Consider the following 26076-nt stretch of genomic DNA (forward strand, 5'->3'; position numbering starts at 1 on the left):
AACAGTTTGCTGTTCACATGTGTATTTTCAAAAAATAGTATTAAAATGGACACTATACTTATTTTGTTGTATGCTTGACATCGTTAACAGAAAAGAAAAAAAAACCAAAAAGAAAAAACCCATTCAGCAACAAATAAGAAGACTATGTCTGAAAATTATTATTTTTTTTAAATTATGTTTAGGATTTAGTGACCAGTTAGGAGAAAAATCATTTCATTGGTGTAACCCCTTGATTGACTAAACTTGTTTTTTAATTAGGAAGAAGAGCGTGTTCCTTTTACCACCTGGGGAAAATGTATAAATATAACCATTTGTGCAAGTGCTCTTTTTCTGGGTAAGAACCTGCCACAGACTTTTTAAAATATAATGTGAAATGCTGAGAACACTGAAAGTCAAGATGGGAACTATGTAGTCCCATAGAGAAAACTTTTTCCAGAGAACATCTGAGCCACGCAGGGTGCCACTCTGGAGGTTCCACAGTCTCTTCTGCTCACAGTACTTCCCCCAATTCTTTTCACCTCATTTATTCAAATCAGATCAGTGGTGTAGGATTCTCCAGGGTTTGATTAATAGACCAGATGGAGGCATGAAGAATTCTAAAATTTTCCAAAAGTAACAGCCAAGGTAAAATGTCTAAGAATAGCCTAACAAAAGGATAGTAGGAACTATCAAATAAATAAAAGTTAAATCTACTCAAAGATATAAAAGATGCTTCAATCACATGATTCTAGATTAAAAGATCATATCTCCAAAGTATTAGAAGTTATAAAGTTGATTTGGGGTTTATTGTGAATAAAATCATATTAGTAATATAATAATAAATAAGATAATGAGAGGTTTACAAGTTCAAGAATAGCCAGAGTAGAAAATAGACAGGAAGTCCAGATATGGACTCTCATATCGATAATAAATTAATATAAGAAATGGAAGGCATTACAAATATGGAGAGAAATAAAGGTTATTCAGTAAATGGAACACGTTAGCTACTTGGGGGGAAAAGAAAAGATTGAAATCATACAGTGAACCATATATTGGGATAAATTCCAGAAAGATTTAAAAAAGTAACACAATTAGAAAAAAACTAGAAATAAATATGGATGAATATACAACCTCTAGATGAGCATTAAGTTTCATAGGATAATATATACAGATTTCCATGCATCAGAAGCATCCTAATTTTAAACAAAACACCAGAGGATGTTATTTGTTTACAAATCCGACAAGGGACTAATTCCATCAATACATAGAGAGTTCAGATCACTTCAAAGGTAACATCCAAAAATCTCAGGAGCGTAGAAGGCAGAAAAGATGAACACACCTTCACAAAGGAAAAAACAGATGTCCCACTCCAATGGTAATTCAGTCATTTCACATCAGAATGAAATAATTTTCCACCTCTCAACTGACACAGCTCTGTTTATGAGGATGAAGTGCCAGTGATCACCAATCCCAAGCCTAGGTTACTGGACATATTTTGTGAAGTATGGTTGATTTACAATGCTGTGTTAATTTCTGGTGTACTCTCCCAGCCTTCCTGGAAAGCAGTCTGGCATTTCATATCAAGAGTCTAAAATATTCATATGCTTTAATCCACTAATTCTACTTTGAAAAACTTTTAATCAGGAAGTATTTCAAAATTGCAGGGAAAAGTCAGTATGGATGCAAGTCACAGACATACTTTTCTATGTATATATATATATAAAATCTCAGCCAAAATATTCTTCCAACCCTTCACATAGTAGAATATTATGCAGCCATGAAATAGTGTGTCCAGGAAAATATTTTATGACAAGTCAAAGTGTTATGCTTATGATAAGCTTGAGAATAAAATTAATATATAAAATGATTTGTAATATACAAACAATGCACAGTTCTGAAGAGATTATGTCAACAGGTAGAAGCATTTTTCTTATTTTATTTTTTATTCATTTTCAGAGTTGGAGTCTTTTGATTGTAGGTGACAAAATCAATCTCCAATGTGCTTAAAGAACAACCAAGAAATGGGGTGCATGGGATTTTTTGGTTACTGTAAATGAAAACCTGAGGTCTGAGGTCTGGCTTCACTCAAGGGGAGATACTTTAGCCCAGATGATGTCAAGGGCTGCTTTTGTCCTGTCTTTATTCTGTGTCCAAGGACGTCTCAGCATGCTGCTTCTACGCACTCAGCATTCCATATCATCCATCCAAACCAAGAGAGGTCTCTTTTGGCAGCTTCCTCTCTTGATAGAGGGAGCTTATCATTCACATGGGCACCAGCACGTATCTCCTCACATAATCGTGGCTCTTAATGGGTTATTTGCCAATTCTCAAATCATGTGTGAGGCCAATAGAATGAGGGGTATTATTAGTCTTAAGCCAACTGAGATCTACCTCTGGTGCTTCAGAAAGAGTGGGTCAATCGAGCTTAAATCACAGGACTAAAACCAGAAGGGAGGTTATTTATCCTAAAGCTAAATCTGGGTCCTCTTCTAAGACTGGGGACAGATCCAGGACAGTAGTTCTGTCCACTACTGAGTACTTTCAAATTTTCTTTAATGAGCAAATATTAAAATTATGATCAGAAAAGATGATAAGTAAGAAGAAACTTGAGGAAAGAGAATGGAAAGCTTTCCTGTTTCTTAAGAAATATTGAACCCATTAAGTGCTTGGAAGGAAAATGGAAATGTGTCAATTTGTAAAAGTTCTGAAATGAATTAGAATTGATTCCGCAGACCATGTAGGAGACAGTGCTATACAGTTAGTGTGTCTTTGGGCTCTTTGAGTATTTCAGTTCTTTCACTTAATAGTTGCTTCATTTGGGGCAAATTGCATCATCTCCATGTGGTTCTATTTCCTCATCTGTAAAAGAGATATAATATTACCTTCCCAACAAGGTGATTGTGAGGATTTAGAAAAATAGATGTGTTCTGAAGCAATAGTAAGCATTTAAAGAATCTTAACTATTATGATTACTTAATACATAATTAAAAAATTATTATGCAAACTTTTTAAAAATTCATACTTTTTAAATGGCCTATATGTGCTGTATAAGAGAGGAAAGCTTAATATACCTTCTATAATACACTTTTCTCAGCCTTAACTAATTTTCACATTTAATCACACACACACCAAAAAGTTATTCCTTTCACAAGCATGAAGCCTTAACTGTGAAGAAAAGGATGATGAAAGAGTGTAGAGGAGGAAATAAAATGCTTACTCTACAAACTGATGGCTTAAAAACTAAGAAAAACAAATTTTTAAGACTTTGGTCACCATATTCAATGCTAATACATAGGTAGACATTTTCACATGCCTGTTGTTAATGTTCTAACTGTTTTCACAATTAGTAAACAATTGACTCATCACAATAGTCCAATAAATTGTTATTATTATCCCCCCATTATGTGGGTGAGGAGATTTAAGCCCCTAGAGGTTAAGAAATTTGCACAAGGCCCGACAGCTAACATCGGATCTGGGATCCAGATGCAGGAGTGTGGCTCCAGGAGGGGCTTGTAAACACTCCCTCTGCTCTCCCCTGCAGGTGCAAGCCAGCCGCCCGCTGTTACTGTAAATAACATGATGTGGTTCACTTAGTCTTGAAATTCACATTCGTTGTAGCTTTCTCTCTGGGGCAGCCATCAGGAGCAGCCAGGGACACTGAGTACATGCTTCTGGACAATGACCAAGAAGGTAGATGGAAGGAAAACAGTTTAAAAATGGGATCTTTAATGTGCATTTTTCAATGGCCAGAAAAAAACCTGCCTAGTGAGGAGCTGAAACCCTATGAGCCACGTGCAAATTATGCTTCAGACACCCCCGCTGCCCTTGGGTCCACACAGTCAGAACTACGATGGATCAGGGACATGAATCTTGTGCAAATGCAGGGAGTAGGAATACCTGCCATTTTAAGATCTCAAGGAGTATGAAAAGCATGTGAAGCTTTCATCAGCAGAGACCTGCTGTCACTTCCACTATTTCCCTCAGGGCATGTCCACAGCTTCACTGGTCCTATTCAGAATGAAGACGACAGCTACTACCTGCTGACCCCTGAATCAGTGATAGGTTCTCCCTTGAAAGGAAGCGTATCCCCTTCATGGGTTACAACTAGTTCATATTTTAAGTAATTCTATAGACGTAGAAGGGCTATTTTCATTGGTTCTGCTATCACAGACTTGTCTCCAAGAGAACATGCCGCCAGTTACTCCATTTTCACCCATTTAAAGATATACTTAACAGGCTTCCTTCTTTAGTGCAGTTTTAGGTTTACAGAAAAATTCACAGAAAGTGGAGTTCCCATATATTCCCTATGCCCTGCACACAGCTGCTCCTGCTGTCAGCATGTTACATTAGTGGATGCACTCATTCTTTTTGACATCCTTCATTCTTCCTCCCCTAAAGTTTAACATGACTGATATTTACGTTTCTTGTGGCATTTATGTGCGATTTACATCTCTTCTCACATTTATGTGAGGTTTACAGCACATGCATGTTGTCTGTTTAAGCGTGGGTTGGGGGCAAATTTTCTGTGTAAGAATATGATCATTAGTGAGTCTCATGCTGCTGGGTTCTTGGGTTGTCAGGTCCTGTTGACCACTGCTTCAGTTATTGGGATCAATGTCTACGGACTTTCAGTGTTCATTGTATTTTCTGCAAAACTTCCCAAGAACCTGAATGGGAGAGACCCAATCCAGAAGTACCTGACTGTGCAGGTGGGCCACGCCCATCACTGCTTCCCTCATCAGTTTTATCATCATCGTGACCCTGACCACCATATATGAGAAAGTGGCAATCATGATGACTGACTGTGGTAAGCTCCTCCTGCAGCTTAGGTCATTTCTACACCAGCTTTAGAACCAGGTCAAAACAGAGACTGTATCTTTTAGGCACTTCAATTCCAGTACATTACAGTCTTAGAAAACTTCAAGTGTAAACATATTTTCTCTAGCCTATGGGAGAAGTGAATTAGCTCCAGCTTTGCATTAGTGAAAGGGACAAAGGAAGCATTAGAATATCCAAGCTGTGTGTAAACAGGTCAGTGCTTAATAATAATTTCAATCACATTAGATCATGTACCCTGTTGTTGAAATTAATCTTGTATTGCAAATAAGTGGAAGAGGGTAGTGGTTCCGTTGGCAGATTTGCTTGTGCGTTACGGAGAGGACAGGTAATCACAGTTTTATGTGTCTTCCCCCCATGCTGTTCATGTTAGTGTAGCTCCATTCTCATCAGCTGTGGCTTCTATAATAAATGTTTTTTCTCTCTGGCTTGTATCCCAGCCAGTGGCTTAGCGGCCCAAGTGCTTCCGACACGCTGCATGTGGCTGGGTCTTTCTCCCAGTGGTCTGTTCAGGGGTCATCTTCTGAAAACACTAAGACCAATTCAAATTCTGAACTAGGAGGATGACCCGTTTTATGTTCCCCAAATGCTTCTAGCAAGTTGCCCCGTGTTTTGTTTGTTTTCTTCAATAGTCCTACCTTACTGCCGTTCCAGGAGACAAGAGAATATCATTTAGCAGGATGTTTAAAAGTAGTTTTCTGTCAACTTACACCTGACAGAGGACAGCTCTTGCCCATTTGATACTGTTGTGCTTATAAATTTTAAGGAATGGCTGACCTTTTTTTTTTTTTGCCTTGTGGGATATTGCGTTCATAGTGGGAGAAACTCTTACAACAGTGTTTACACTTGGAATTAACATAGTAGCTATATTAAGGAATTCAAAACAGCTTAAATGAAAACAGCGTGAATTGTGTATATATATATATATATATATATATATATATATATATATATATATACACATATTTAGCATGTTAACTAATGTGTCCGTGGCTTTGATTAGGGTCTCAAAGACGTTCACAGTTTTGCAGACTTAACTTTCCTTTATTCTAGATGCAGAGCTCCCAAGGACCAGAATCACTATGGGAACAACCTAGCCATGAAGGTGTTCTTCTTCCAGTTTGTCAACTACTACGCCACGTGTTCCTACATCACATTATTTAAGGGCAGATTTGTGACTTATCCGGGAGATCTGGTGTATTGGCTGTGAAACTACAGAAATGAAGAGGTGTGAATACAGCTTTGTGTTCTGACATTCTAACCTGTTTCATGTTTTCTCTTAGTTCCCCAATGAAGAGTGTCTTTACTCTCTGTTCCTTAGATATTTTAGGCATAAAATAATGACTTTATTTCATGTTAGAGCTATCTAAAATTTAATGAGATTTCTTTCTAATAACCCAGTGTGACCCAGGAGGCTGTTTCCTTGAACTGATGGCACAGCTGACTATAATCATGGGAGGACAGTCCATCTGGAATAACATACAAGAGGTGTTAATTCCGGGAGTACTCAGTCATGTGATCTTGGGGTGAGAACGGCCCACCCATCCACGTCATTTTCCTGCGTGCCCATCTCTAAAACTGGGGAGAAACTGCTAAGTAATGTTCTCCACATAAGATGATCCAGCCAACAGTGTAAACGTACCTGCTGTTTAATAATTATGCTTAAATACCTTCCTTTTTATGTTTAACTTAAATCCCCAAGTGCTATAGTTTCTGCTTATTAGCCCATCACTGGGGACAGACTGATCAGAGCCCTTTGAGAGATGGCCTTTTTTGGGGCCGTGAAGAAAGTTTTCCCACAAGTTCCCACAACGTTCTCCTCCTTTTATGCATGCATTTAAAAATCCATAACAGGAATTTGTTGAGTGCCTAGTATATGCTAGTCACTGTATTATATGTTATACATATATGTGTGTGTGCGTGTGTCTGTGTGTGTGTGTGTGTACAATTTAATCACCCAAACAATCCTTATTCTTATCTTCCTTTTGCAAATGAAGATCCTGTGGCTTAAAGAGGGTAAATGGGCTTCCGGGCAAGATGGCGGAGTAGAAGGACGCTTGTAAGTCACCCTCTCCCACAAATACACCAAGACCCACATCTACAGACCCACTCAGCCAACCAGAGCACCTGCGGAACTCCAACAGATCGTCGCCCTCTTCAAAACATAAAGACGCCAAAAATCTGGTAGGAGAAAAGGAAAAAAAGAAAGAACAAAAGGCAAAGCAGCGCGGGACGGGTCTCGCGGGGAGGGAGCGGCAAAGGAGGACTGGCGCTTGCTCGCTGGGTCTCCCCTCTCCAATTGAGAGGCCAGCGGGACGGAGGGGGAGCCTCCAAAGCTCGGATCTGTACAGAGCAGCCCTTTTCTGACAGAACTAAGTTAAACGGGCACAGAGCGTCCCCCCGACACCCAGCCTGAGACGCGGGCCGGCAGCGGCGGGCAGGGCCAGGCTGCACAAGCCGGGCGGAGGACGGGGGCGGCTGCAGGGAGGCAGCTCCAGGGGACTGCAAGGGGCTGGGCGCCGGGGCTGTGGGTGTACAGGACAGAACAACCTGGGTCCTCCATAAAACAGCAAGGTTGATGTGCTCTCGGGGGAAGGGTGCATACCCCCATCTTTGAAAACCCGCGAAAACTTTTCAGGGGAAGAGAGGCGGGGCCCAGGCACAGCCGCCATATTCTCCGGCGCTTAGCACCCAGGCGGGGGCAGAGGCGAAACCTGCGTCCGTACCGAAGGGCTTAGCAGCCTCAAGGGCCAGACTGAGACGGGCCTACAGCCCTGGGCAGATAGGATCCTTCCATTCTGGTCCCCCAGAGAACTTGCTCCACAAAGACAAACAAGCAGCTGGGTCTTGGCTCGGAGCAGGGACGAGGTTGCCCCTCGGTCTTCCCCGAGCCCGCCCGCGGAGCGCGACCTGGGCGGAGAGCGATCAGGGCGGAGCGCCGACCAGGGTGGAGCGCGACCAGGGCGGAGCGCCGGCCAGGGCAGAGCGCCGGCGCAGAGAGCGGAGCCGCACAGAGCAGCGGAGCTACCGGCGGCGCAGGCAGGGGGAGAGCGGCCCCCTGCCTGTCGGACAGGAACACAACCCCTGACCGAGGTGCTGGGAGGGGGCACGACCCGCCCTCCTGCCTGGCCAGTCTGCAACATCTGACTGCGGCATCTGGAGGGGCAGTGACCCGCCCGCCCGCAGCAGAGGAGAGCTGCATCTGACCCCGTGTTACGAGGAGGCGCGATCTGCTTGCCGACAGGTGCTGGGAGCAGCACAGAAGAGGGCGCCAACGGAGGGCCTATGAAAACAAGCTGAGCTTCCAAAACAGGACGAAGACAGAAGGACATCACATTAAAAGCACACACACTCCAGGAGAACACCGACAACCCCTTTTTTTGTTTGTTTGTTTTTTGTTTTTGTTTTTGTTTTGTTTTGTTTTAATCTGTTTTTACCTGTTCTATTTTCAATTACTCTCTTAATTTTTACTTCTTAATACATTTCTATTTCTCTTGGGTTTTGATGTCCTGTTATTGATTAGACAAAGGCTTCAAACACATATATTCATCTCCCCACCCCCTTTTTTTTTTAAAGGTTTTAAAAGGACGTCTCCACCCGATTAATACTCTGCTTCAACCCGCTCTTCTATTATTCATTATACATTGTTTTCAAACCCTCTTTCTCCCTTCTTTTAAAAATCTTTCTCTCTCTCTCTCTTATTCTTTTCTCTTTTTTTTCTTTTTTCTTTCTTTTTCCTAAGTTCTATTCCTAAATAGACATTAGATAGATAAAATCCTTAAGATCCAAAATAGACAACTGATACTCCATAAACCACAGTGCCAGAGAGGTATGAGCAAGATGAAGAAGCAGAGAAACCTTTCCCAATTAAAAGAACAAGAGGAATCCCCTGAAAGAAAGCTCAATGAAATAGACTTCAATAGCCTACTAGATGAAGATTTCAAAAAAGGAGTGATCAAATTGCTGAAGGAATTAAAAGAGATAATGCTTAGAGAAATAAAATATGTCAAAAATGAAATTGAAGCTATAAAGAAGAGCCAAGCAAAATGGGAAAACTCATTGATAGAGATGAGGAATGATCTAATAGCTGTGCAAAGCCGACTAGTTAATGCAGAGGAACGAATTAGTGATCTAGAAGACAGGGCAACAGAAAGCACCCATTCAGAAGAACTACAAGATAAGCAAATAAAAAATAATGATAATAGCATAAGGGACCTATGGGATAATATAAAGCATCCCAATCTTCACATAATAAGGTTCCCAGAAGGGGAAGAAGGATCAAAGGGGATTGAAAAGGTTTTTGAAGAAATCATGACTGAAAACTTCCCAAACTTAAAGAAGGAATCAGATATACAAGTACAGGAAGCTCAGAGGGTCCCAAACAGGAAGAACCCAAATAAACCCACACCAAGACATATCATAATCGAGATGGCCAGAGTCAAGGATAAAGAAATGATTCTAAAGGCAGCAAGAGAAAAGCAAAGAGTAAGTTACAAGGGAACCCCCATAAGGCTCTCAGCTGATTTCTCTACACAAACACTACAGGCCAGAAGGGAGGGGCAAGATATATTCAAAGCCCTGAATGAAAAAAAGATGCAGCCTAGGATACTTTATCCAGCAAGGCTATCCTTTAGGATAGAAGGAGAAATAAAGAGTTTCACAGACAAAAAAAGCTGCAGGAGTTAAGCAACACTAAACCCATGCTAAAAGAAATATTGAACGGGCTATTCTAAATAGAAAAGCAGCAGGATGCTACAGAAATGAGAAATGTACAACTGGAAAGGTGATAACTCATGAATTACAAATAAAGAAAACACGAAATTATAAAAGAAGACATACAAATCACTGAGAGTGAGAAAGGGAGGCAGGGAAACATAGAATTTATTTTTCTTTCTTTTTTTTAATTTTTTTAACAGTAGGATGGGTTTGAGATCATGTTATTATCAGTTTATTAAAAACGGGTATAGGTTAATAGATTTACAAAAAAGGGTAACCACAAGTCAAAAATTTACAAGGGAGTCACAAAAATTAAATAAAATCCATGATAATACAAAGGAAAATTACCAAACCACAAAAGGAAGAAGAAAGGAACAAAGAGGATATACCAATTCAACTGCAAAGATAAGTTCAAAATGGCAATAAACACACATCTATCATTAATTACTGTAAATGTTAATGGACTAAATGCTCCAGTCAAAAGACATATAGTGGCAGAGCGGATAATAAAGCAAGAACCTTCAATATGCTGCATACAAGAGACCCACTTTAGGGAGAAGGACACATATAGATTGAGAGTGAAAGGATGGAAAAGGATATTCCATGCAAATGGAAAAGCCAAAAAAGCAGGTGTTGCAGTACTGATTTCAGACAAAATAGACTTTAAAACAAAGGCCACATAGAAAGATAAAGAAGGACATTTTATAATGATTAAAGGAGTGATACAAGATGAAGATATTACACTCGTTAATATATATGCACCCAATATAGGAGCACCTAAGTACATACAAGAATTACTAACAGAGATAAAGGGGGATATTGATGGGAATGCAATCATAGTTGGAGATTTTAACACTGCATTAACATCACTAGACAGATCTTCCAGACAGAAAATACACAAGGCAACAGAGAAATTTAATACTACAATAGAAAAACTAGATTTGGTGGATATTTTCAGATATTTACACCCCCAAAAATTAGAATATACATTCTTTTCAAGTGCACATGGAACATTTTGAAGGATCAATCATGTACTTGGACACAATAGAAACCTCAACAAATTTAAGAAGATAGAAATGATCTCAAGCATCTCTACTGACCACAATGCCATGAAACTGGAAATCAACAACAGAGAAACAAAGGAGAAAAAAAGAAAAGCATGGAGATTAAACAATATGTTATTGGACAAACAATGAATCAATGAGGAAATCAAAGCTGAAATTAAAAAATACCTCGAGACAAATGATAATGAAAGCACAACCACTCAAAACCTATGGGACACAGCAAAGGCAGTGCTAAGAGGGAAGTTTATAGCGATACAGGTCTTCCTCAAAAAAGAAGAACAATCTCAAATAAACAAGTTAACCCACCACCTGAATCAATTAGAAAAACAAGAAAAAAAGCCCCAAAAAACAGCAAAAGGAAGGAAATAATAAAGATAAGACAGGAATTAAATACAATAGAGATTAACAAGACCACAGAAAAAATCAACCAAACCAAAAGCTGGTTTTTTGAAAAAGTAAATAAAATCGACAAACCTCTGGCCAAACTCACAAAGAAGAAAAAAGAGAGAGCACAAATTAGCAAAATAAGAAAGGAAAATGGAGAAATTACAACAAACAAAATAGAAATACAGAATATCAAATGAGAATATTATGAAAAACTATATGGAACCAAACTGGAAAACCTAGAGGAGATGGACAAGTTTCTGGAAACATATTGTCCACCAAAACTGAATCAAGAAGAAACTGAACACTTGAACAATCCGATCACTAGAAAGGAAATAGAAATAGCAATTAAAAACCTCCCTACAAATAAAAGTCCAGGACCGGATGGCTTCACCGGGGAATTCTACCAAACATACAAAGAAGAACTCATACCAGTCCTTCTCAAACTCTTCCAGAAGATTGAAAAGGAGGGAATACTCTCAAACCCATTCTATGAAGCCACCAACACCCTGATACCAAAACCAGGCAAAGACACTACAAAAAAAGAGAATTATAGGCCAATATCACTGATGAATGTAGACGCCAAAATCCTCACCAAAATTTTAGCAAATAGAATCCAACAACACTTAAAAAAGATTATACACCATGACCAAGTGGGGTTCATCCCAGGGACACAAGGCTGGTTCAACATACGCAAATCAATCAATGTAATACATCACATCAACAAGAGAAAGGACAAAAACCACATGATCATCTCAATCGATGCAGAAAAGGTATTTGATAAAATTCAACACCCATTTATGATAAAAACTCTCACCAAAGTGGGTATAGGGGGAACATATCTCAACATACTAAAAGCTATATATGACAAACCTATAGCCAGCATAGTTCTCAATGGTAAAAAACTCAAAAGCTTCCCACTAAAATCTGAGACAAGACAAGGATGCCCACTATCACCACTCCTATTCAATATAGTCCTGGAAGTCCTAGCCACAGCAATCAGGCAAGAGAAAGAAATAAAAGGGATCCAAATTGGAAAAGAAGAGGTAAAAGTGTCATTATAAGCAGACGACATGTTACTATATATAGAAAACCCTAAAAGGTCCACAAAAAAGCTACTAGAGCTGATCGAAGAATTCAGCAAGGTAGCAGGTTACAAAATTAATGTTCAAAAATCAGTTGCATTTCTTTACACTAACGATAAATCAACAGAAAAAGAAAGTAAAGAAACAACCCCCTTTAAAATAGCACCCAAAGTAATAAAATATCTGGGAATAAATCTAACCAAGGAGGCGAAAGAATTATACACAGAAAACTATAAACCATTGATGAAGGAAATTAAAGAAGACTTTAAAAAATGGAAAGATATTCCATGCTCTTGGATTGGAAGAATCAATATTGTTAAAATGGTCACACTGCCCAAGGCAATCTACAGATTTAATGCAATCCCTATCCAATTACCCAGGACATATTTTACAGTACTAGAACAAATCATAATATAATAAAATTTATATGGAACCATCAAAGACCTAGAATTGTTACTGAAGAGAAAGAAAGAGGCTGGAGGAATAACTCTCCCAGACTTCAGACAATACTATAGAGCTACAGTCATCAAGACAGCATGGTATTGGTACCAAAACAGACATATAGACCAATGGAACAGAATAGAGAGCCCAGAAATGAACCCACAAAATTTTGGTCAACTCATCTTCGACAAAGGAGGCAAGAATATACAATGGAATAAAGACAGTCTCTTCAGCAAATGGTGTTGGGAAAACTGGACAGCAGCATATAAAACAATGAAGCTAGAACACACCCTTACACCATATACAAAAATCAACTCAAAATGGATTAAAGACTTAAACATAAGACAAGATACAATAAACCTCCTAGAGGAAAACATAGGCAAAACATTATCTGACATACATTTCAAAAATTTTCTCCTAGAAGAAATAAAAGCAAGAATAAACAAATGGGATCTAATGAAACTTACAAGCTTCTGCAGAGCAAAGGAAACCAGAAATAAAACAAGAAGAAAACCTACGGAATGGGAGAAAATTTTTGCAAGTGAAACCGACAAAGGCTTGATCTCCAAAATATATAAGCAGCTCATACGACTCAATAAGAAAAAAATAAACAACCCAATCCAAAAATGGGCAGAAGACCTAAACAAGCAACTCTCCAAGGAAGACATACAAATGATCAAAAAGCACATGAAAAAAATGTTCAATATCACTAATTATCAGAGAAATGCAAATCAAAACTACAATGAGGTATCACCTCACACCAGTCAGAATGGTCGTCATTCAACAATCCAAAAATGACAAATGCTGGAGGGGCTGTGGGGAAAGGGGAACCCTCCTACACTGCTGGTGGGAATGCAGTTTGGTGCAGCCACTATGGAAAACAGTGTGGAGATTCCTCAAAAGACTAGGAATAGACTTACCATATGACCCAGGAATCCCACTCCTGGGCTTGTACCCAGAAGGAAATCTACTTCAGGATGACACCTGCACCCCAATGTTCATAGCAGCACTATTTACAATAGCCAAAACATGGAAACAACCTAAATGTCCATCAACAGGTGACTGGATAAAGAAGAGGTGGTATATTTATACAATGGAATACTACTCAGCCATAAAAACCGACAACATAATGCCATTTGCAGCAACATGGATGATCCTAGAGAATGTCATTCTAAGTGAAGTAAGCCAGAAAGAGAAAGAAAAATACCATATGAGATCGCTCATATGTGGAATCTAAAAAACAAAAACAAAAACAAACAAAAACAAAGCATAAATACAGGACAGAAATAGACCCATGGACAGAGAATACAGACTTGTGGTTACTGGGGGAGGGGGGGTAGAGGGTGGGAAGGGATAGACTGGGATTTCAAAATTGTAGAATAGATAAACAAGATTACACTGTATAGCACAGGGAAATATACACAAAATGTTATGATAAATCACAGAGAAAAAATGTGACAATGAGTGTGTATATGTCCATGTATGACTGAAAAATTGTGCTGAACACTGGAATTTGACACAACACTGTAAAATGATTATGAATCAATAAAAAATGTAAAAAAAAAAAGAGGGTAAACGATTTGCCCAAGTTCTCATTGCCGATAAGAGACCACTGTAGGACTCAGATGTAAGACCCTATCTCTCTGAATCCATGTTCTTCTAAGAACAGAGACTCTCTTGTATTCCTAAGGCACAGGGTTACAAAATGTTTTAGGAGACACTTGTCTAAAATAATAACTACAGAGTTTTTGACTTACTGTTCTCTTCCTAAAAATGAGAAAAACAGATGTTAGCAAAGGTCACACTGTCCTATTGATTTTCACATAAGCCCAGTCCCACATCAAAGTGGACAGTCCAGTGTTATCTGCAATTTCTGAACATTTCAAGGAGCTTACTGTATTCGCTTTCTATTGCTATTGTAACAAGTATCCCCAAATGTCATGGTAGTAGGAAGAAAAAGGAAAAAGTCTCCACTAAACAACACAAATTTAACCTTGAAGTGTTCTTGAACGCAGAAGCCTGCTGAAGTCAAAGTATTGGCAGGGCTGTTTCTGAAGGCCTCAGGGGAACCTGTAACTTTGACTTTTCTGGCTCCCAGAGGCCACCAGCATCTCTTGGCCTGTGATCTCTTTTCTCTCTCTAAAGGTCAGCATAGTTATGTGTCTCTGACTCTGATCCTGTGGTCACATGTCCTCTCCTCTCTCTCCTCTTCTACCTCCTTCGTCCTCCTTTAATGACCCTGGTGATTACACTGGGCCCACATCTAAAATCCAGCTCGTCTCTCTTAGAGTCGGCTGGTTAGCAACCTAAACCGCATCTGCAACAATAGGCCCCCTTTGCCAGGGAACCTGAACTCTTCATATATTCTGGGGAATAGGACATAGACATCTTGTGGGGGGATCATTTTTCTGCCTACCACAATAACGTTTTTAAGATAATTTCTGGCTTTGAGTTTCTGTTCTCATGAAACTCTTGATCTCTCTTCTGTGTTGCCTTCCACACCAGCATTCTACTCCTGGCCAACCTAACTACAGAGCTCACCCCTCTATGTGGTGTCCCCCAAAACCACTTACACAAGCAGGACTTTCTGTTTTTTGGAGCATGGAGGAGAAACTCAAGCAACTTGAACTTTGAAATAAGAAACATCCATCATTTTAAAATCTTCCATGCCACTATAAAAAAATTTATTTTTTAACATCACTTTTAATTTTTAAACTATTTTAAACTTTGTTACTTTTTTTCTTATCATCCTTCATTGTAGGCTCCAGAAACCTGCTATTCTGCCCACCGCATCCAAGTTCCCTTTCATTGTTTCTCCTCCATTCCTTAACCTTCCTTCTCTCTCCCTTCTTACCAAGTTTTTGTACATTCTCTTTATAGGGCAGTTAAATTATTTTTTCTTTCTTTCTTTCTGTTTTTGCCGAGTGAACACCTTTGGGTGTCAGTGTGTCCTTCCACGTTTCTTCACAAGGGCTTCATCTTTCAGCTTCAGTGTGGATTACTAGGGTCTGTCTCGAAACAAAGGCATTTCCCTTGTCCCCCAGCTCACCACGCCCCTCAAAAAAAACAAGATTCTGATCTTTGCTGTGAAATGAATCTTTTTTTTTCCCTACTGTGTAGTAGACAACTCTTATCCTGAGCTCACAGTCAGATTTTTCCAGAGGAGTAAAAGTAGCTCACGTGCAAATAATACTATTTTTTCTCTGTGAAAAGAAATAGATCAGATAGAGGAAATACTTAAATCACATTACTCAAAAGCATTTCCTGAAGGAAATAGGTTAATTATTTAACAAAATATTTTGTTGAATCTGGTTATCAGTGAGCTATTTTTACCAATCAAGGAGAAGGATATATTCCCTAAATTGTTACTGAGCAATTCATGTGAAATGAAACTAGCTCATTTATGAACTAGTTTAAAGTAAAGGATACATTATAGTATCTGTGATCTGTTTATACCTTCACTTAAGTAAGCACATAGTTGTAGGTTCCAGTGAACTGAACTTTGCCTCCATGTATTTCTACTATGGGCTAAAATATTTAGGGAATATGTTTTGAATTATGTTTCCCTTGTTTGAAAACCAGGAATGCTGAATGGTAGTCAAGTTCGAGGGTGGCTTGTGTTTCCCTCACTGCCTCTTTTCTTTGTATAAGGTGCCAGTTTCCTTCTTAATTTTTCATATAAAATCCTAACATACCAAAAATCTATCAGTTACTCTTGCTGCACCAAAACTATACCCATCCTCAAAAATACATACGAAGGGAAAAGAAAACTTATTAAAGTTAGCGACTCTTTTCATGCTATTTAAATATGTCTAAAGGAACATAATGAAATGAATTTCACCATAACTCACCTGCCTCCACCCCCCCAATTCCATGTGGGTTTCTTGAGTAGGATTCTGGGGCAAATGAAGAAGGACAGTGATGCCGTGATCCAGGCTTCCTCTGGGGTCCCCCAGCACTTGGATAGGCACCTGGTATAAAGTAGGTCTCAGTCCGAGCCAGCTGAGTGTGTGAGCGACTCACAGGCATCGAATGCGTAACATCAGTGAATTAACAGCATTCTTTGTAGGACTCAGAGAATAAGCTGAGAGTCCTGTGGCCTTCCCAACCTCACATACAATTTTTATATTGGGGTCATTTCTGGGAATGTTATTCTGTAATTGACAAAAGGGTAGTACAATTCCAGGGTTAAGCAACTTGCCCTAGGGAAATTTTATGATAAAATATTAAGAAAAAAAGTTAAATGCCCAAAATGACATAGCATTCTCCTTTGGTGTTTAGATAATGCATGGCTGTAATTTTCTTACTTTATATATTTTCTACATTTTCCACTGTGGGTATGCACTGCTATATAATAAGAAAAAGCAAACGTTTAAAAGAGAAAATCTCTCTTCTCCAGATATGATTTGATTAGAGGATGGGTCAGATACATGTAATAAGAGAATCTTAAATACATGTGTCCATAATTCACTCTTTAAATTCAGGAACAGGAAACTCAGGAATAAAATAGATTAAGAGAATCAAAGATACTTGTATTCAAGATTAGCAAGTGGAAGTGTCCTCAACAGAAATTGTGATCATCTATAACGCAGGGATTAAATGTGATAATGAAGGTACAAATACAACATGAAGTAGAACATGCCACGTGGCAAGCAGTGAGTAAAGGGCAATTTACTATGATTATGCCAATATGTGTGGACAATTCCCAAGCAAATGACTGTGTAACCCCTGCTAGAGGGAGAAAGCTTACAGCCTTGGCTGGAAAGGGGGGTGGATCCAGTGTCTGTATTTTTTAAAATGTCTACAATTGCTTCTCATGTGCAAATTGATATCCCTGCATGAGAACCGTAACCCAACAGAAAACCCAAAAGACTGAGGACAATGATGGGTAGACGACAGCCCAAGCTTTTCTGCCACAGATGAGTGGTTCCACTCAGGAAGAATGAGAAAGAGGCTCAGAGTCTTAGCTAAGGACAAGCAAGTCGGGACTTCTAATATTACCTAATGCCATCGATGGTGGAGGGCAGTTCAGCACAAGAAGGGAGAGCCAGGTGAGTTAACATGGAAGTTACATCCTGGATCCAAACCGTGATGGATTTGGGTCCAGGAGGGTAAAAAACCTGCTACACTGGGGCAAAGACCGGATTCCACAAGAGGCTGAGACAGGAAGCATGAGGCAGAGAAAAATTCCCCAAGAGACTCCCGAGTCTGGGTGCCAGGGAGGGTGATGGACGAGCGCAGTCCCAGCGCCACCCACACCACAGGGCTCCGAGGGGCTGTGGAGCTGTGCGCTCCCGGCCGAACCTCAGACCTGCCTGCAGGGCTCCGGGCTGCGGCCTGGGGAGCGGCTTCAGCAGCAGGCTGGCCCCATCATTCTCGTAGGTGCTGCAGTGCCCCCCACCCCTGTGGCCACGGTGTTCCCAAGCCAAGGGTCTAAGTGACTTCAACCCTATTTACAGGTGTCCATGGCCGGTTAGCATGTGCTGCTCAAAAGGAAGACCCCACATGGGGTTTTGATGTGTCAGGGGGGTTGCTAATACCTGACCTTGCTTTGAACCATTTCATCCTGACAGCAGCCTGGGCAGTGGAAGTTTCATCTCCCAATTTTATTTCAACTTTTATTGTTGAAAGTATAGTTAGTTTACAATATTGAGTTAATTCTTAGTGTACAGCATAGTGATTCAGTTATACATACATATATACATATTCCTTGTCATATTCTTTTTCACTATAGTCTATTAAAAGTTATTGAATGTAGTTCCCTGTGCTATATAGTAGGACCTTGTTGTTTGATGCAAAAATTACTAAACAAAGTATTTGCAGAGTAAATCTAGCCATGTATGACAGAGTTGAGTTTATCTCAGGATTTAAATGTGGTTTAGATCTCCAGGATCTCTTTATCAACTTATCATAAGTAAAGAGCCTGTGGACCACTTCTCAGAAAAATGTTTTAAAATCATAAGATTTAGAGAATAAAGAAGGAAGATAATTATACTGAAAAGCAGATATCAAAATATAGAAATGGGCATTTGTGATACAGTAATATCTGAATTATTTGAAGAACATGTTGATTAAGAGGATCCAGTGGTGGGTCTACTAACCGCAACTTTCTGCCATAGCAGTGAGTGTAAATCATCTTCTGAGATCTGCAACAATTGCATTTGGAATGTAAATAAAGTCAAATAACAAATAAGCCATGAAATGTGGATTCAGATTCAAGGGTATCTCGAGTCCATATCCCCACCGCTTCCCAGATCTCCCTGCTCTTCCCCTAATAATATTGAAGGGAAAGAGGTGGGGAAAGTTTGTGAAGTGAAGGGCATGTTTCTTTGCAAAGAAATCTCATAGCAAACCTGGGAGCATGGCCAGTGAAAGGTTAATGCTGAGATCAGAGGCAGTGGGAAACCTAGCAGGGGCAGCTCTTTACAAGTCACAACATGTACTCTGTGTGTGTCCATGTGTGTGTGCATACAGACGTGTGGGCATGTATGATGTATACACCTGCCTATCATGTGAAGCCGCCTCACTGTCCAAATTTGAAATCCATCCAAACATGCAGTACAGTCAGCCGAAGCTCAGCCAGATGCTAAGTTTTCTGTTATTTCTTTGTCTCTTCTGCTGAACTCCAAGAGTAAGCCATGCGCCAGCTGTTGCTTTCAGGGACAACAGCTCTGCAGGATACAGGTCCATGCCTTGTTTCAATGCCAACTACAATTTCACTTCAGGGCAAATTTCCATTTGAAAATGGGGAAGCATTCAGTTGGCCCACAAGCCTCTAAGTGAGGAAAAAGATAACCTTTTAAGACAGCATCCAGGAGGGGGCAGAGCACTGGGCTGCTAGTCGAGGCTGTGTTTCTTTCAAGCTCTGCACTGACTTTGAGGCGGCATGTCACTTCTTTGGCCCTTGATTTTTCAGCTTAAATTAGGGTCTTGTACCTGTTTGATCCAAAGTTAGAGTATCACTTTTCTGCTTGGTGATCCTCCGTGGCTCCACAATTCCTTCAGAGGGAGAAATGCCCACATCCTCACTGCAGTCTCTTAGGCTCCACCCCCAAAACCACCACTTATTTCCTATTCACTGTGGCCCACACCAGTCTCCATGCTTTCTGTCCAGCGTGAGGGCCTCCAGGCCTGTGATCACTGTTCCCTCTGCCCCTCCTCTGCCCACTCCTTTGCCTCCGTCTTTGCCTTATTCAAAGGTCACTATCCCATCCCCACTCCTCCCTACCACACATTCCTCGCCCTCCTTTATTTTCCTCCGCAGCACTTATCACCAGCTCACGGACCCTGTATTTCTTTCTTTTACTTATTTTCTCTGATGATTTTCAGACTGGAAAGGCCATGGTGGATAATAGCAGACAAATGGGGGTAAAAAAGTTAAATGAGGGAAGGTATCTTCTAAAAGCTAAAATGCCCACCTGAAAAGGAGGTAGGAGATAAAGTAGTAGTCATTACAATTTTGGTAAACCCAAGGTATGTAGTCAGGACTAGTTTTCACAATATTTGGGGGTAGGGAGGCAGCAATAAAAAGAAATTTATCCTGAAAACAAGAAATTACATTCTTGGGAAAATGATGTGTTCAGCTTGAAATGTCAGTAATAATTTAATGACCATGGTCTAATAATATCCTGCCTTATAATTTGATCTGTTTGGCAGCTGGGTCATGAATCTAATGATGCCACAGTTTTGGGAGCAGAACAGACCACCCCACGATGGGAAAGGGACAACAATCTGTATCCCATGGGCAAACTGGTGTTCTTTTATGAATACCTTGAAATGAGCAAGTCATCAGTGGGGATTTCGGTGCTGTCGGTTATACTAGAGTATGTTTTGGGTCTCAGAAGCATCGGTTACCGAGCCAAACAATGACCTAGCATACCGAAACGGGGCCCGCTTTTCTCCATTAGATGCAATTACGCAGTCCGGCTTTCAAATAGGGTGCCTGTGTGTATCTTTGTCAATATTTATGTTGTACAAAGCTGAAGATTTACTGCCAAGGAATGAAATGGAATTTTCATTCAAGTACGTCTCCACCATAGATTCTCAGATCCTTCTGGTCATATCATCTAAGGATGAACTCAGATCCGTTACTAGATGTGACACAGCTCGGGCTGTAGCCCGTGTGGCACAGCTGTTGGCTGATATCCTTCTATACAGAGTCATGTGAGCCAGCCAGCCTGTGCAGAAAGCCCGCAAGAGCATCCTGCCTCATGGCAGCAAGGTTCACAGGGTCACCCCTTCCACATCTCACACCTGCCTTTGACATTGTTCCTATTTCTTCTGGCCGATGGTTTCTGCCTGGTTCCTTGCATGACCTTATGGCACATCACTGGCTTGAATTCAGGATGAATTTGCTGATCTGGAGTATCGGTAGAACACAGATCCCCTCCTTCTCCAATACCTTTGTCCATTTCAGTACTTTGCTTGGGCTCTGTTTCTGTTTGGTTGAACTTGGTTTTGAGCTCTCGGTTGCCTTTAAATGGTTGCATCTCAATATAGATTTCCATAGGAAACGTTATCTTTTCTATTATGCATGGCACACTTTTATCTACTAGAAGGCTGATGATGTGCACGTTTTGTTTCTGAGCCCTTTCAGCTCACCACTGCCTTGAATTAGGTTTTTGTTTTTTTTTTAAGCTTAGGAGACAGGAAAGGATTTTGGTCAATAGGCTTTGCATTTATGCATGCGGGTTCATGTCTGCAAAGGCACCCCTTTGTGCTTCCTGTTTATAAGTCTACAGATAGAGGGAGGTTTTTTTTTTTTCCTAAATTACATTCTATATATAAAATAGTTGCTTTTAAAAATATACAATATACATGGAAACTCATCTGGTTCCCTCGGTGAATGAAAGGTAATCTTGTGGCATCTTCAGTCAGCTATGCTTTGTGGCCTGGTGTCTGATTTGAGTTTCATCTTTGCTTTTGTTGTGTTTCGTGACCAGGTTCCATTAAGGCTGCAGTCCCTGGTGTAGAAGTTATATTCGTTTATTCTGCTTATTTTCAAAAGGACTATAAGCCAATTACCTGTTATCCCAAAATGGGTCATAATTGTAAATATGTCTTATTGGGGCTATTATCAGCATTAATAATAACAACAACATGCTGGGGGCAGCATATCATTTGGTATTTTAACACACACGAAAAAAGCCTTGGAAAAAATTTATTCTTCTAGTTAAGTCAAATGAAGGTCATTGAAAGGAAAAGTTGTACGCTTTTGGGAGAAATTGATAGGACTTTTAGAACTTTATAGTCTCATTAAAATACCAGTTAAATAATTCAGCCTCCCCCTACCCTGCAAAACAGGATGGAGTAACAGCTATTCTAGAGAGATTTTTCAGATTTATTCATTTTCCTATTATCTAAATAATCCCTAATGAATTAGAAAATTCAATCCATTTCTGAGAGTAGGCAGTCTGTTATTCTGTATTCAATGCTGGAGTGAAACTTATTTTGTGTTCTTTTCGTTCATGGGAGATAGAATTTCCAAGTGCTTTTTGAATTATTTTTGTTCCTCTAAAATAAATTGCCTATGGTGGTGATCTCCTGACCTCAGTTTCCTCCTCCCAATTTTCCCCATGATCATTAATGACACCCCACCTGCCTTTTTAGTTATGCCTCTTAGCTGCTGAAGGGGAAGAGCTACTGACAGATCACCCTGGAGCCCTCCACCCGTGCTTCATTAGGCCTCGCACCAAGCTACCAACCTTAATCTCCTTTGCCTGAAGTACTTTTTTCTGCTTTTCTGCCTGGAAGGACTCTTGCTAAGCCTTGGCAGGAACCCCTCCACTTTTTAGAGATTATCTGCTCTCCTATCTAGGCATGAATTGCACTTGATTCTTGTCTTCATGGTGCGTGATCGTGTCCTTGTGCATTGTGCTCCCCGGCTGGACTGATCCTGTTGGAGGCAGTAGTCAGGATTTCCATCTTCCCGTCCATGTCTAGAGCACCACAGCCTGGACCCTGGTTCTCATACATGTTTAAGTGACTTGAGCTTGGAGTTTCAACACACTCACATACAACGGTTAAATGAGTTGGCAGTAACTTTGCCCCCAAGACCCCCACAAGTTTCTATATGGCATGTTTTTTTCTGAGTGAAATTTCTCTTTTATTTGTTTTAGTGAATTCCCCACTGTCCTTTGAGATTATTAGAGTAACCCTGAGTTGTTAACCACAATAGCTCTCCCCCCACCAGCGAATGATCCTGCTGTCTGAGAACTCAGACATGGGACATAAGAGAAATAATCTATCAGTCTTAAAATCTGGAAGCCATAAGATACCATTTTGTACTTAAAGCACCCACAGCACAAACACCAGTCTCTCAAGAATGTGGCGCTGCCTTCCCAGAGGGCAAGTGCAATAAGTGAAATGCAGTGATTTATGAAGTGAGAGCTCTTTGTCTCTGGTACTGCCTTTTCCACCCTTGCTGTGTTAATTTGATCTTCCCTTCATATATTATGTTCTCCATTTAATTTACTGCATTTAATATCAGTTGTTCTTCAACATCTCCTTGCACCCGACCACTCCATTCCGCCTCTCTCCAGTGCTCTCCCACCCACGCCTCTCCTGTGCTCTCCAGGACCAGGCCTGTCTCCCCCACGCCTTCACCTCTGTTCTGTCTGCCCACCACCTGCACTGACATTTCCTTAACTCTGCAGAATGAACTTTCCAAAATGGCAGCTGAGTACTGGGGGGGATTGTAGACCTCTCATCTCTTTACTGATTCATTCGTTTATCATCCAACAAACATTGAGCACCTGCTGTGCCAAACACTGTATCAACTGCTGGGGAGACCAAGAAAGGTAAGACTTGGTGTCTGCACTCCCCAGGCCAGGCGAGGCTTGGCGAGTAGTTGATGGATTGCTAAGCAGGTGAACACACATTGGACTTCCTAGAGCTGGAAATATTTGAACTGACTCTTAAAAGGTGAAAGGAAATTAACTCTCTAATGTGTGGTAGAGGGAGTGGACACTTCATGTAGAGAGGTAGAGACATATAAGAGTACACGGCATGAAGCAGCTTGGCCAGACTGAAGAACAACAATTAGAGCTAGAACAAAGGATCCATAGGTGGGAATATCAGGTGCATAAGGCCTCTGTCATGAAGGGTCTTGTGTGCTTAGAATTGAATGTATCCTTAAAGAAACAGGGATATATTGGAATATTTGTAAGCAAGAGAATTGCATAATGTTTATGTTGAAGAAGATCTGGTTATTCTGGCAGCAGAATAGAAGATACTGTTTTGGGGGGAGGCCCATATTTTGGGGGGAAAGGATATTTCGTGGACCACCCCAGGTAACCCAGACAACAAGTGGCACACGCCTGCAGAGAGGCCCTGGGCAGAGGGAGAGAGACATGGGCGGCAGAAGTGGTGACTGCTGCAGAGGGGACTGCAGGGCCAGGGCGGCGGGCCGCAGAGCTGCTGAGGTGGCTTTCCAGTGACCCATCCGGAGAGCGGATCTGCAGGGGGAGTGTAAGGGGAGGAGCTTGTTTCGAGGAGATGGTTCTGTGTGTGGCATTTTGAGTGCAAAGTGTCTATGGGACATCTGAGGGGTGATGTCCATTGTTAAGCTGGATTCATCAGTCAGGAGTTCAGAGGAGCTGTGGGTGAGGCCGTGGAGGCGATTCAGTCCTGCCAAGCAGAGGATTGAAGACGAGGCCCTGGGGAAAAGGGCCATGTACATGGAAAATGGGAGAAGAGAAATCCACCAAGAGAAAGAACAATAGCAGAGCAGTTGGGAGAAAACTAGTTAAGGCAACACAGAGAAGGCTGTAAGCTGGCTTAAGAGGGATTTGAACACTGACTAAAAGGAGCATAGTGAGAAAGGGGGGTGTGTGGGGCAAAAAAGCAAGGGCTAAAGCCCACCTTTAATTGTCTAAACTGAGGAAAAGGCGGAGGAGGACTATACTTAGGTAGCCTTTAAAAAACAGATCTGTGTGCGTCTGTGTGTGTGCATATGTGCACACAAATTTTCTGCCTGGGCTTTTAAAATTTATTTAAGTTAAACAAAAACTAAGGGGGGAAAACATTCCACTGAGAGGAAAATATTTGTCCACGGCAAAAGCTACCTGGTAATCAAATAAACAGGAGCTGAAAATGCCCGCTGGTTTGAAACATGCAGCCACCGGCAGTGCAACTCCTGTCTCAGTGCCGCGGTGAGGGCCGTGGGGGCTGCAGGGCTCTGAGCCCTGGAGGAGTCATCAGCGCAAGCACTTCTCCAAGAAACTGGACTTTAAAGGGAAGAAGAAAGTATAGAAAGTATCATAGAGCAATACAGGGCCGTGAGAGAGGGTTGGGAGAGGGTCAGTTTTGTTTTACAGGGGGCGTTTCTGGTCTTGCTTAGTTGCTAGGCCTTTGCTCTTGTTGGTCTTTGTTCCAAAAGCTTTTTAGAAAGTTCTTCTCGCTTGAATATCTGAACAGATTAAATCATGTTGGGTTATTTCTTGTGTTTTATTTTTTAATTAAAAAATTATCTGGAATTTATTTTAATGTCAAAATTGAGGACACTATGCCAGGTCTTCAGATGATTTAGCTAATAACTCCAGTACTTGAATCCACTGATTTGAAGTGTCAGTTTTATAATATTACTAAAATCTCATAAATATCCACGTCTATTCTTGAAATGTAATCTATTTCATTCATACTCTCAGTGCACTATTTCTATACTGTTTCTATGACCATAGATTAATACCTCCTAGAGTTTGTCCTATTTTATCCTTTTCCAGAATGTCCCTAATACTGCAAATTCAAACCTCCCTCCTCATTATTTTATTTGTATATTTGTGTATATTTCTGGAAGAACTATAGGATCACCTTTCAGATTTTTTTCTTAAATCCATTTGGGATTATTAACTAAATTTGCATTCAGATACTAAATTTATTTTGGACAAAAAATGTTCTATGTCCCCCAAACTTGAGTCTGCCCAATGAAGAGTATAATGCCTTCTACTGTTCATTCAATCAACATTTTTTTTCTTTTTTTAAGTCATTTAGCAGAATGATTTTAACATTTTTCATTAATTTATTTCTGAATAGTCTGTGCCTTTGTTGTCATTATAAATGATATCTTTTCTGGGTTTTGAACTGGGTTGATTGTTAATAAAGTCTTAATTTCTGGCTTCTCTTGAATGAGAAGGAGATCTGACAGTGTGAGGCCCTATTTCCAATATGGTGACTGTGAGCAGTGTATTTCCTTAGGATGTCCACTTGCCAACTTGCCAGTGGCTGCACCCACTCCACACATTTCTGCTACTTACCTGCCCCCTGTAGGCAGATGAGTTCATGTAGGGTTAGGTGGGTTATGGACACAGATACTGACATCACTGCTGCCACGCTGCTGACCCTGTGGCGTCACTAACTCTGGTTCTTGCTCTCTGACCTCCCTGAATATGACAGCTCCTTTTGGGCTGTGGACCTGCTGCATCTTTACAGCACTGTCGGCTTTTCTGAAACACACTCCTGCCTCTCAGTTCAGAAGCAAATGTCAGCTCCTCCTACCCATCCACCCCATCCATGGTCTTGCCTTTCCTGGCCAGAGTGGTCCCTGTCCCTTGACTGAGCAGTAACACTAAAGG

At 40.7% G+C, this 26076-nt stretch overlaps 1 pseudogene; it reads left to right on the top strand.

The window, feature by feature from the left end:
• The window catches only part of LOC140690590 (anoctamin-6-like), an 83620-nt pseudogene that overhangs the window by 41658 nt on the left and 15886 nt on the right, over positions 1–26076 (top strand).

This window comes from Vicugna pacos, chromosome 31 (genome assembly GCF_048564905.1).
Source record: "Vicugna pacos chromosome 31, VicPac4, whole genome shotgun sequence".
Lineage (NCBI taxonomy): Eukaryota > Metazoa > Chordata > Mammalia > Artiodactyla > Camelidae > Vicugna > Vicugna pacos.